Raw genomic sequence first — 13,270 nt, 5'->3', positions numbered from 1 at the left:
TACATGGAGGCCGGGACACAATGTCTCGGCCTCTGGAGAGCCATGCTGTGTACAGCAGTGCAGATCATGTGCGAGCACGGTCTGCGGTTGCCACTACTGTTGACAGATCATCTTGGGGGCAGGTGCGTAACAACGATCGGGCAAGGGGAGACAGTTGTCTGGGGGCCCCACTGCCTGGAGGGGCCCCCCAGAGGCACCTCACGTGACTCCCCATTGCCCCTTGCCCAGCCCCAAGGCCCCTCAGCCACTTGCCCTGTTCGCCGTCTCTCCAGCTTGTTCTCCTGGCCGGCAATCCAGGCAGCAGACAAGCTGCAAAGAGTTCCTTTTCTCCCGCCTCTCAGCTGATCGGCGGGTGGGCGGGGCTTCCACGGAGGTCTGGTGTAGGCCTCTGTGAAGCCTGAACTCAAGTAGGGCCCAAGCCAGCCAGGAAGGAGGAGGCAGCCAGAGAGGCCTCCACTGTTCTCTGCAGCAGAAGACCCCCTGCTGCCAGGTAGAGTGTGAACTCCTTTTTATGGTTACCTTCCCCACCCCCCACCCCCACCCGGATATATAGGGATCTGCTTGCCATAGGGCTTTGATATGGGGGGGAGGGACTGAGAAGTCTCTGAATATTTATTTTTAAACAGCTTGGAAAATTTGCTGGCTTAAAAAAAACTATCTAAAAAGTCCTATAAGTGGCTTGTTTCATGGCAGAAAATTACAAAAACTTCTGGAAGAAACAGTATTATATTTATTTTATTCATTCATTTATAAATGCACTTATGTTCAAGTTGTTTTGCAACCCAGAAGGTCTGAGTGAGAACTGTGAAGCATGTCTTCTGCTTTTATTTTATTTTATTTTTCTTGTGTGTGAACTGCTCCCCAATAACCTGCAGGGACTTCAGCGTAAATCTGGCCAACATGTGAATGCAGCACCTCTATTCCAGAGGAGATGTGTGTTAAAGGGCTTTAAAAGCCTCCTGTGAAAAACCTCCTGGAATCAAACTTGACTGAATTTGTTCAGAATTCTGAGAAAACAAACATAGGCTCACCCTGCATGGTTGAAAGTCTCCTTGGCTAATCTGCAGCGAGGGGCCCATTTTAATCATTCATCTTTCTAGTGTGTTCTAGGCATTAAAAGTAAAACAAATGTATAGTACTCAATGTATATCACTATATATTGTGACGTGTGCGTGTGTGTATTCAGTGAAATGTATTTCCAGGCAGCATACTTATTTTGGAATATCAGACTTAAATCCTTGGGGGCCTGGGGTGTGCGGAGGCCCTGGACTTTGAGTGGGGGGGCCCCATTTTAAAATCTTGTCTCTGGGCCCACTCCAACCTTGCTACGCCCCTGCTTGGGGGAAGGTAAGTTTGGTGCAGCCATCCCCCGCCCCCATCGTGTGCATAGTCTTAATATGTGATTTGTTGCATATGTAATGAAGTATTCAGTTGTGTGTTTAAATGCAATGAAGAAAATTTTATTTCATTTGACTGTGAAATTGGTTTGTGGATTCAAGCTATTCTACATATGCTTTGCTTCATGGGGTTTGGGTGGCCGTGCATCTGTTTTCATTGGTTGCATTTTGGGAGTGGATAACCGTGGAATTGGAATTTATGAATCTGTATATTCTTCTGTGTGGCTGTGTGTGGTTCTGTGCTTCGCTGCCTGTGTGTGTGTGGTTGTGGTTTTTCCTTCTTGGGCAGAACTTTCACATGGTTATGTACAGTGGCGTAATAGGATTGGTTTGTGGATCTGCATATATGTGTGTGGTTCCTTGCTTCAGTCTTTATCTGTGAATCACGACGAGTGCTTGCAGGTACCCTTGCATTCTGGCGAGGGCACACCCTGTGTGCATGCACACACAAGGCATAATGTTTGATACAGTTGTGTACAGTGAAATGGTGTCATTGTCTATGTATTTTATGGCTGTGGGGGGTTCCGCACTTGATTTACCACCTGTGGAGAATTTAGTTTCCTGGTGTGTCATTTTCTGCAATATGTGTGGTTATTTCCTCCATGCTGTGCTCAAGAGCATTGCTGTGAATCTGTTTGTGGAGGGATATGTTTGAGGCTGAAGGGGTTTCCTCATTCCCTGTTCTTTATTCAAAACAGCGCTGCATGAGCAAGCAGAATAAGGAGCTGAAGTTTTCATCTCACTGAACCCCAAAATAAGCTGAAACCAATTTCAACCTTGCTCTGTGTATTTTTACTCTATACATATGCAAATTTGCATTATGTAACTCTGTGTGCACTCCCTATCTAAATGTGTCCCTGATTCTATGTGTGTGTGTGTGTGTGCGCACACTGGGGTCTGTTGTATTTTAGGCCAGCCCTAACCACTCTTGTTTATTTGAACACTTATATCCCATGCCTCCAGTGCAATACTGCTTGGAGCTGTTTTCAACAATAATTCCTCTTATGAGGACAGTCCATGCCTGTTTGCATCATATTCCTGGATATTTATTCCAGTCGCAGATGAGATGACAGATCAGTTAAGATGACGGATTGCTAATCTGTTGTGCTCTGCTTGCATGGGTTCGAATACCATCTGTTGTATGTGGCTGACATCCGGACTAAAAAAAGTGCTTGCGTAATGAGCAATGTTGTGCTAGCTCAACGAGATTGCATGGTTGCACTAAAAAAACCCAGGAATTTCTGCAATTGCACAATCTTCATTTAAAATGAATTAGTATTAATGAAGTGGTTCCATTTAAAATGAATTTGCACTGTTGTGCAAAGGCAAGCACGCTTACACTAGCGCAACATTAGTCTGGAATGCAAACTCCAGACTTGGCACAAGTAGCTAGCGCACCAGCTTTGTCCTAGCTAGCACAACATCCTCCTGCAAATACTTTTTAAGTCAGCCACTGTTATGTTTTGAAGCAATGTGGTGCAGTGGTTAGAGGGTTGGCATGAGATGAAGGAGATCTGGCTTCAAACCTCCACTCAGCCACGAAGCTCACTGGATGACCCTGGGCTATTTGTCAACTCCCTGCCAAGGAGGACAACATGGGGAAAGTGGGGAGAAACATGTACACCGCCCTGAGCTCCTTGGAGGAAGGCTGGGATGGAAATGTGATAAACAAATTATTAGCTTAAGTTTCACTGTGTATGCAGACATGCACGCCCAAGTAGGTATCAAATGTGATGTTCTGTTTGCGTGGAAGAGAGTCAGTGTGTACAGATTTGTGGGTTTGTACTTCTAAGCCTACTGTAATGGATCCCTCTTCTCACGATGGTGTCAGGTATCCTTTGGTCTGCAGACTTTTGATTGTATCTTTAGTTGGGAACAGATGGCCAAAGTTTGCAGGGGTGGGGAGAATGAGGCCGGGAAAGCAGGGGGTCTGCAAACCAGGACTGGGGGGCCGGGGGAGTGAAAGAGGGAACCCCTGGGCTGGGAGATCAGGGGCGGCGGGTGGAAGCCATCGGGCCTCGGCTGGCTGACGTGCTCTGTGGTCGAGTTGCCAAAAGGTCACTGCGGTCAGCGTCTCCGCCGGCGTTATTGTTTGCCTTTTGCTCAGACACTGCCACAGCAAAAGGCTGGGATGAGTCTCTCCGTCCCGGCGTCATTTGCCCACCGTCACTGACTCGGACCCCCACCTGGGGGGAAATGGACTCACTCACTCACTATGAAAATATCAAGCCCCGGAAAAGAAACAGCCCCTGAGCGAGAGACAGAGCAGGGAAAAGACGGACCGCAAGGCTTTCTTCGGGAGACAGGGTGGGGTGGGGGGCGTTCATCATGCTGCCGGCTCCCCTTCTCGCTTAGTCTAGAGCTCTCCCCTCCCCATGAATATCCGCTGAAGTCTCACCATTCCCAGGAGTCGCTTCTGAAAATTCACTCTTTCCTTTGTGGCTCTTCTTGCTTCCAGGACCGTAACATCGGGAGGAGGACTGTGGGCAACGATACCTTGCGTGACTTTACAGCTGGTAGAAAAGTCACGCGATTAAAATGCACGTCTAGAACCTCCTCGAAGCATTGTCCATAATTCAATACGTATTTATGTAAAGCATTTCGCTCCCATCCCATGGGCTCACAATAAATAAAAACTACCCACTGTAAAGCAACAATGGCTAAAAGTGTCTAAAGACTTATCTTTTGACCCAGGCCTTTCAGCTTTTTAATTCTGTAACTTTTTAAATTTTGGATTATTTATTGATTGTTTTAAACTGTTTTTAGTATTTAATTGATTTTGTTGTTGTTGTTGTGAACCACCCTGAGACCTTGGGTTGGGGCAGTATAAAAATGCACTAAATAAATAAATAATCCCCCCCCCCCCCGCCCCATCAGCAGCAACAAGACTTAAATAGCCCCAGACTCAAAAGCTTTTTGTGAAAGCCGTCATGGGTTTTGCTGCAAACACAGATGTACATGTGTAAATGCCACAGAGGAACCATGACTTTTCTGTGGAGATATTAATGGTTCTCTTATCACAGATTAAAAAATGTGTGCATAAGCACAAGGACACAGGAAAATGCATTCCTATTTGGGGCCTCTGCATCCATGCTATGAATGCAGGGAATGGTCAGAACTCAGAAGCACAGAGGAGGCTTGGCAGGGTGGATAGATTGAGTGAACCTTTGCTCTAAAGGTGAGTGTGTGTGCTTGGTTATATTCACAGAACCCCAAAGTCAGAGTGGAAGTACGTATTATGTGCATCTTGATTCTGTGTTTTGTGCAAAAGGAGCCTGACATTATGTACTCACCATTAACATGCTTTCAGAGGGAAGAATGACATTGTCTGTGGTACAGAACACTGCACTCTGGACACAAGAAAAATGCAATACCCCTCCAACAGAATTGTTATTTTGAGGGAAGACATCTGGATCCTGTGCAAGACATGAGAAATAACTGCACATTTATTGAGTGAAATAAATTATTGCGTGGGACAGCATTGTATATGATAGTGCATACTCATAGTTGCCTATAAACGTAAGTGTCTGTGGATGTCATACTTCTCTATAACCTTGCGCAAGTTTCTGTGGATGTGTTTGTATACATTTCTGTGTATTTATAGTGCATTTCCTCCGTGACATTTGTGCGCATGTGTAGGTGTGAGCATTTGTAAGTAGGCTGTTGTGTATAAATGTGTATGAGTGAGCATATGTTTGGAGTAGAGCATGTGAACAGTGTGTTTATTGTGTATATTTTCCTAGATCTTTCAGCAGTCTCTCCCCACTGACTCTGCACACACTTTGGGGTGACTCCACTCTCTCTTACTGTCCTGATGACACGAGCTTGGATTATGATGTGTGTGTGTGCTGCTGACGGCAGAGTTTGGTCCTATCTAAACATCTCCCTTGATGCTTCCTGCCACGTCAGAGCTACTAGGAGTGGGGAGGGGGATGGCTGGCATGTCCGACCGCAGAGTTATGACTCCCCCAGGGAGCTGGACAGGAGAGCTGTAACCACAAGCCGGGAGTTCACAGACACGGCTGCCTAACCTTAGGCGATCCAATAGCTAGGTTCCTATCTAGACAGACAGGTCAGCTACAGGGAGACACATCTGAGTGTATGGATGGGTGACTGGATGTGTGGAAAGGTTTTAAAAAGTGTGGTTGGATGGGAAACACTTTCCAACATCTACAGTGTTTTGCAAGGGGAGCATATTATCAAAATGCACTGCAGAAACATTTTAAGCCCTTTGATGTGTGTGGGTGTTTTTGAACATCTTTTGCAAAAAAACAACAACATCAACAAATAAAGCACAGAAAAGAAAGTTTTGAGGATCACACATAGCAGCACGTCCAACAAGGGTGAGGGAACAAAAACAAACATCCCACTTTTATGGTGTGTGTTGCATTGATTCCAAAACAAAACAAAAAAGTAGATGAATATCTCCCAATATTTATTTATTCTTTTTCATTACATATTTCATTTTACCCTTTCTTCAAGGGGCTCAGAATGGCATACACAGTGTTCCCTTTTATCCTCACAACAAACCTGTGAGGTAGGGTAATCTGAAAGAGAGTAATCCAGTGAGCTTTGGAGCTAAATGAAGATTTGAACCACATTTCTCGAGTTTGAATACTATTCACATTTTAGACATATTGTCAACTACAATGCATTTATGAGAAGTGTTATTTTTCATAATATACTCAGAATTGTAATAGGGCTTCTACAGAAACACTTCCTGATTAATTTTGTCAAGTGTAAAGAGAAATTACAAAGTAATGTCATGCTTTTTTAAAAAAGAGGAAATGGGCTTTGATAGAGGTTAACCAGTTTGATTTGCTATTTTATATAGCTTTTATTGTGCTGACACCCACATACAGTAATGCCTCCGAGGCTGCGTTGGCTAAAGGGGGTTTATGCATGAAGCAGATTGAGACTGTAGAGCTCTGAGGGGGAACCATGGATTGTACCACTTTAGGCTGCAGGTGGGAGGATCACATTTCTAGACATTAATGGAGAAGACTACGTTATTCCTTTGACACTCCAGCTGTTGTTAAACTACAAATCCCATCATCCCCAGATGTGAGGTTACAGTAGAACAATACTCCATAGTGAGGGCTGAGGCACTGAATATGGGAAGGTAGGGGATAATCAAAACTGTAGTAAGGCACACTTGGAGAATCTAATAGTAAAAAAACAAAAAGGTAGGAAATAAATCAAATAAATAAACAAGGAAAGAATTGGGTACTGGGCACAGAATACAGTCTCCTCCTGAGCACTACTCTAAACAGCTGGGTCTACCCCTGCAGCAGAATTAGGTGGTAAAGTGTTGAGGTGGTAAAATGGACTATACCACTTCATTTTAGGCATCTAGACTTGTTCACACAATCGACAGCTGGGTAGGAATGTCCAGCCAGGCTCCAATCCCTATGTGCACTCTGGAGAAATGGTCATGTGTGTCAGCAAAAACCAAGGTAGGAGGTGGGGAGTGATCATGTACTAGCTGTGATTAGGGTAGGACAGCACAGAATGCGTTCTTCCTCCACCCTCAATACATCGCTGAATACACAACCGCAACCCTACCCAGATTACGGCTAGTACATGATCACTTCACCCTCCTCCTACCTCAATTTTCGCTAATACACGGCCATTTCTCCGGGAACACCCATACTGGATGTTCCTCCTACCTAGCTGTCAGGCATAAGAACATGCCCTATGTTTATCCTCATATCAACCCAGTGAAGTAGGTTAGGCTGAGAAATAAGTAACTGGCCCCAAGTCACCCAATGAGTTTCATGGCTGAACAGGGATTTGAACTCAAGTCTTCCCAATCCTAATCTAACCACTACACCACACAAGTTGCTGCATGTGTGGAACTGATGCACATTACACAGAATGAGGTGGTGGTCTCAGGTGGCAGAATTCAAGACTATACTACTTAAGACTGCCTAGACCCTAGAGGAATAGTGTCCTTCTTTCTTTCTTTCTTTCTTTCTTTCTTTCTTTCTTTCTTTCTTTCTTTCTTTCTTTTCACATAAAAATTATCTCCACACTGTTAACTTACAGCACACTAGAGATAAAAATCACATCTCCCTGGCACGCTAGCTGTTTTACATGGAGGAAGTACTCAAAAATATTACACCTTCTACACCCCTGCATTCCAAAAAGTGTGGAATTCCCTCTTCAGAAAAGTCCCCACCCCAGAATTCTCCCTCCTCATTCTGTGTAATGTAGAATTGGCTCTCAGTTGTTCTGGGGGCAGCCAAGCGTCAGGGCCCAGAGAGGGATGGGAGAGCCAGTCAGGCGGAAAGCCGCTGATGCAAATGCAGGAATGTGCAGCATGTCATGGCTCCAGGAATCCAGGCAATGTATGCCCTCCGGGAAAGAAGGTGGGTAAGAGGCAGGTGCCCTTCCGGAAGCCCTGTCTAGCAAAGCAGTATGAGTCAACAGAATTGTTTCCTGATACTGGTCACATATGACCTCCACCTGTATTCTCCCAGTGCTTGACACAGTCTGTGCATCATGCCCCCCATAACTTTGCCCCAATCTGCATTTTGCTTAAATATCTCAATCCTGGCCTACAGTTCCCTTTTCTACCCCTTGCTGAATTTTGCCGCTGTCTCCCCCTGCTCCAACCTCCACCACTGTCTCACTCTCAACTTGCACTCATCCCTGCACCCTGCCACACATTCTGGGCTTTCCCATTTGTCCCAGTATCCTTTGAGCCTGACACAGGCTGAACACATCAGCCAACAGCAATGAATCCCAGTTTTTCTCTTTCTCCTCCCACCCCTTGTCTCTTGAGCATGGTCCAAACTCGAAGAACACAGAAGCAGTGTTCCTGGCTAGGGAGAATGCCTGGGTCGTGGAAAATCTGCTGAATCAGCAGCTGGGTAGCTAGGGATTAGAGAAATGTACAGACACACAACTCTCTCTTTCTCGTTTCAACCCCCTCAGCCTAGCCTATCTATTGCAGGAGGACGGCATGGTTTTCACAAATGCACAGAAGCGCTGAGTGTTTCTTCCCGACCCCCATCCCCCCCAGCAATGGAGGCCTAGATTTTGTCCAACCTTTCTTTGACGCAGACATGCAGGGGGGAACTGGAGTGTGGTTTGGCTACGGAGCCAATTTGGGGATTTGGATTGGTTTATAGGGGAGGCTATGGGAACAGTGAAGGGAAGGAGAGTGGAAGAACTGTATCCATGAAGGTGCTGGTACACACGTACATTCTTACTGCTGTGCTGTTTATTGAACTTTTACTGTACTTCTGTTTTCAGGCTTCCCATAGGTGTTGGTGACTAAACAGACTGAACAGGCTTATCAACAAGGCTCTCTATGCAGGCCTTACAAATTTTCTCTGGCTCTTTGAGCCTACCCCAATATTTGGGAGCCAAGTAATGGATACTTGACCAAATTACCAGACTTAGTGATGGACATTGTGGAAGGGGAGGGTAAATGTTTTAAATTTGTTTTTATATTGTTTTAAGCAGTCTGTTTTAAATGGTGCTTGTTTTTGTTTTTTACTTGCTGTGCACAACCCAGAGCCTTTGGATGGGGCGGCATTTAAATATAATAAATAAACAAACTTCTCTTACCCCAGTGCGGACTGAGAAAGCAGCGGATGATATAGGGGCTTTCACCCTATCCTCTGTCACGCTCCTGATATGGCTGATAGAACTTCCATTGTTGCCAATGGCTGCTTTTTGATGGGATAAAATGGATCAGGCGGCCCCTGCTAATTGAAAGACAATGGCAGGAATGTCTAAATACATAATTCAGGCCAAGAGTTTTTTTCACGGTGTGTTTAGCAGAAATGTCCCAATCCACCTTGGGAACTGCTTCACACTATAAATTGTCATATATAGCTATCTCCTCACAGATGTAGAATACAGGAAGCTGCCTATTACTGAGTCAGACCACTGGTCTATCTAGCTCAGTATTATCTAAGGTAAAGGTAAAGTGTGCCGTCAAGTCGATTTCGACTCCTGGCACCCACAGAGCCCTGTGTGGTGTAGTGGTTAGAGTGCTGGACTACCGGGGAGGCCCGAGTTCAAATCCACATTCAGCCATGATATTAGCTGGGTGACTGGGCCAGTCACTTCTCTCTCAGCCTAACCTACTTCACAGGGTTGTTGTGAGGAGAAACTCAAGTATGTAGTACACTGCTCTGGGCTCCTTGGAGGAAAAGCAGGATATAAATGTAATAATAATACAGGAGGGGTTTGCCATTGCCTCCCCCCACGCAGTATGAGATGATGCCTTTCAGCACCCAATAGAGTACCAGCAGGGATTCAAACTGGCAACCTTCTGCTTGTTAGTCAAGCATTTTCCCGCTGCACCACTTAAAGTGACTGATAGCAGTATTATTTTTAAAGTGTGCCTGATTCAGATGTTCAAATAGTTGTATAGGTAGGTTTGGGGGGATGCGGCAGACTGTAGTTCAGAGGCAGAGCACCTGCTTTGCATGCAGAGGGTCTCAGGTTCAATCCCTGATATCTCCAGCTCAAACTGGGAAAAGACTCTTCTCTGAAACCCAGGAGAGCCACTTTGAGTCAGGATTATCTGCACAACCTATACAACTTCTTGAACATCTGAATCAGGCACATTTTTAAAAAGCCCTCGGGGTGCTGATGTTCAGCTTAGCCTGGAAGCTTCACTCCCTAATCTCAGATTTTGGGATGGGGGGAAGGGAGGCCTGTGGTGACCTTGTGGTGAAGAGAAAGGCACCTTGTTCATGCTCAGAGGCTGCTTCTTATTAATTCACCTGTCCCAGGGCTGAGCTGCAGCGGTGGAAACAGATGCTGCAGGCGGCACACAGTCCTCCTGAATCTGGCAAGCTGCATATGAGACCTCAGGAAAGCCCCAGCCCAGAGATACAACTGCACCCTCTTCTGTTGTATACTAGAGCCCAGGGGATATGCAGCATGGAAGCCCAATACAATACATGTTCTTGAAGTTAGCCCCAGAGGACGTGACTTCATTTCTTTAGCTCTACAACAGCTCTCAGGGAATCCCCCGGCACGGAGGCAGAATGACATCCCTTAAGTTCTGCCATGTTCCATGCCCCCCATTGCCAGCCTGGTTTGGCTCCTGTGCGACAGGGAATCCCGTGCAAAGGCAGGCAGGCTGGCTTCATGTCCGGACTGGCGTCTAGACATTCCAAGGGAATCCGGGACGCATTGCCAGGGGTGGGGTCACTTTTTGGGCACGGCGGTTAGACTCTTGAGGTTGCTATGCTCATGGGGCGGATGAATCGTTCCAGAGAGCCCGTGTCATTTTTGTGCAGAGATGGAAAAGTTCTTAGTTAGCAGGTGATGGAGCTGAAAGAGCCGTGGGAGGCTCCCGTTTCTGTGTGGCGGCTCTCCCTATTCTTTCGACAAGATGAGGTATTTGCTCAGCAGCAAACGCTGCCAGATGGCTGGCAAGACCCTTCTGCATTCGACAGATGAAAATAAGCACTGTATTGCACGCAGCCAATGTGGGCAAATAAGTCCAAAAGGAAAAGAAAAGGGGGGAGCCGTTTCCTGGGGCGAGGGGAATCAGAGTCGTGCTGATGCACCCCAGGAACAAGCAAACTGTTTTAACTTCAAAAGCTAGCAGCATTCCGCAGTGCTGAAGGCAGGTTTTAAACATTTTGACGCCACAAATATTCAGTCAGTTTAGGATTTCAAACAGAAGGCTCCAAAGGAATTAATTTCTGTCTCGAAGCAGGGGAGGGAAGGGGGATATCTTTATCCACACAAGGCTGACCCCTGAAACAGGCCCAAAACCATGTATTCATCTCCTCCCACAAGGTCACGTATGCACACGTCTCTCTCTCTCTCACTCCCCCTCTCCCCTCCTGTTCTAAGTGTTTGCTGCTTCCTCTCCACCCAATAGCCCCTTCTCATTTTGAAGAGAAACTTCTCATGGCTGGTTTTAGTTTTCTGTCAGCTCACAAGTATCAGAGGGTTCCCCTTCTCACTGTTTATCACTACTGCCCCATGGCAGGGATTGGGCTCAGTGGCAGAGGGGGATGAGTGGGTGGTTGGCACATGCTGCTAGTCCTCATCCTCATTTGCTACTCTGTCCTGCCCTACAGTGGGGATGAGGTAGGTTGTGAGGAAGTGCTGCTGCTGCTTTCCCACCTCTTTCTCACTGCCATGGAGGCTTTGGTTGGAGGCAGACCCCTGAATAGGCCTCAGTAGATGACTGACCATGCCAGCTTCTGAGGCCAGGCCTATAATCACTCATTGCTATTGCCACTCTTCCCTCCTATAAAACAGCATGGAAGCTGCCCCCAACTGGGCAGGATGGTTACTAGGCAACCACAAAGTGCTGCCTTCCCCCTTCTAAAAAGTATTATGACACTGGGATAATAGAGGTTTTTGTGGTTGCCTGGCAACTGTAGGTGTGTTCTCTCCATTGGCTGTTCCTGATGCACAAAGAGATATGGGATTACCCAGTGTAACCCCAGTCCTGAAGTCATGGGCGTAGCGTACATTGGACGAAGGGGTGCAAATGTCCCTGGGCCCGGATGCTCTGCCCCTGTGCACCCCCATGCTGCCACCCCACCTGCCTCCATTTCCCATTTACCCTTGGGAGTTGGGGTGGGGGTGATGGCGGGCAGGCTTCTGCCTCCTCCCCGGCCTGTGCGCGGGCCACCCCATTCCCTGGCTGGCATGCCGGCTTTTCTCGTGCCTCCCCATTGAGTTGGGAGAGCGCTGCGTGCCATTGCAACGCTCTCTCCACTCAATGGGGAGGCCCGCGTACAGGCACGAGAGAAGCCAGCACACCGGCCAGGGAATGGGGAGGCCCGCGTGCCGGCCGGGGAGAAGCTGACACACCGGCCAGGGAGAAGCCGGCGAGCCAAGAAGCCCTTCTGCCTGTTGGCCACTGCCACAGGTAAATAGAGGGGGAAGCATAGGGGGGCTGGAAAGTAGGGGGTGAGGCTTCGGTGCTGGGAGCCCCCAAAACAGCTTTGTCCCCGGGCCACCAGGAGTCTCCCTACGCCACTGCCTGAAGTGTTATCAAGAAGAAGGCGGCCCTCACCGTGACCAGCAATGCTGAACACTCCTGAGTCACTGAGAGTCAACATGGTCCTGTGGACAGAGTGGACCTGGGTTCAAATTTCACCTCAGTCCCAGAAAGGGGGCCTCTCCACATGTAGCAGGAGGCACCTTTGTGTAGAAATGAACATCTGCATGTAGTTTATAGCATGTACTGGCTGTGCATGCTTTTGTTCCACACACATCTTGGGAAACTGTGGTTGCCCCTGGCTCCTGGGAGTTATTCACACAGGGCTTCATGCTGCGGGGTAAATGTTGAGCAAAGCCACTTCGAATCACACTCGCGGCATTGAGGGAAGCAGCCCCTCCCCTCTGCTCTTGTAGTTTTGTTTTGATGCAAGTTCATATGTTTTCCTTTGTATTTTCCTTCTAGCCAAATTTTTTTTTTGGTGGGGGGAGAGTACTAAAGAGCTTCATCTGCATTTGTAAAGAGAGTATCCTAATCATGCTAATGATTCTACGTCACTGCCTCTCCCTATTTGCTCTGGAGTTTTCAGAAAAAGGCGCTTAAAACCATAATTTATAAAATGCGGAAATACCTCAAAATAAGCTAGAATTCACAAGACAAAGCCCGGTTTGGGTGTGGAGTGGGTCCAAGGATCTTGAAGGGTCTTTGGGGTAAGTTTGGCTGCTGTGTGAATGCACACACACTCTCCTGAAGGAGATTCGGGGTAGAAGCCATGTCTGTAAAGCCTCTTGGCTGTATATCCATAGAATGAGAAATCGACAGCAGAAGTTGCAAAATAGTAGCGTTTGTGGTGTTTTCTCTCTCTCTCTCTCTCTCTCTCTCTCTGTAAAATGGGCATAAGGCTCACCACAAAATATTGCCATGAGCATCAGAA

General features: G+C 47.0%; 1 protein-coding gene across 1 annotated transcript in view; it reads left to right on the top strand.

The window, feature by feature from the left end:
- The first annotated feature begins 438 nt into the window (after positions 1-438).
- Positions 439-13,270, top strand: part of LOC128332085 (uncharacterized) — a 36,450-nt gene continuing 23,618 nt past the window's right edge. The window contains exon 1 of the mRNA XM_053266353.1: positions 439-490. The gene's annotated coding sequence lies outside the window, so the exon portion shown is untranslated. The remainder of the gene's footprint in view (positions 491-13,270) is intronic.

Source organism: Hemicordylus capensis, chromosome 6 (assembly GCF_027244095.1).
Source record: "Hemicordylus capensis ecotype Gifberg chromosome 6, rHemCap1.1.pri, whole genome shotgun sequence".
In the NCBI taxonomy this organism is placed as follows: domain Eukaryota; kingdom Metazoa; phylum Chordata; class Lepidosauria; order Squamata; family Cordylidae; genus Hemicordylus; species Hemicordylus capensis.
The sequence above is the reverse complement of the archived record's forward strand: the minus strand, read 5'-3'. Positions and strand labels throughout refer to the sequence as shown.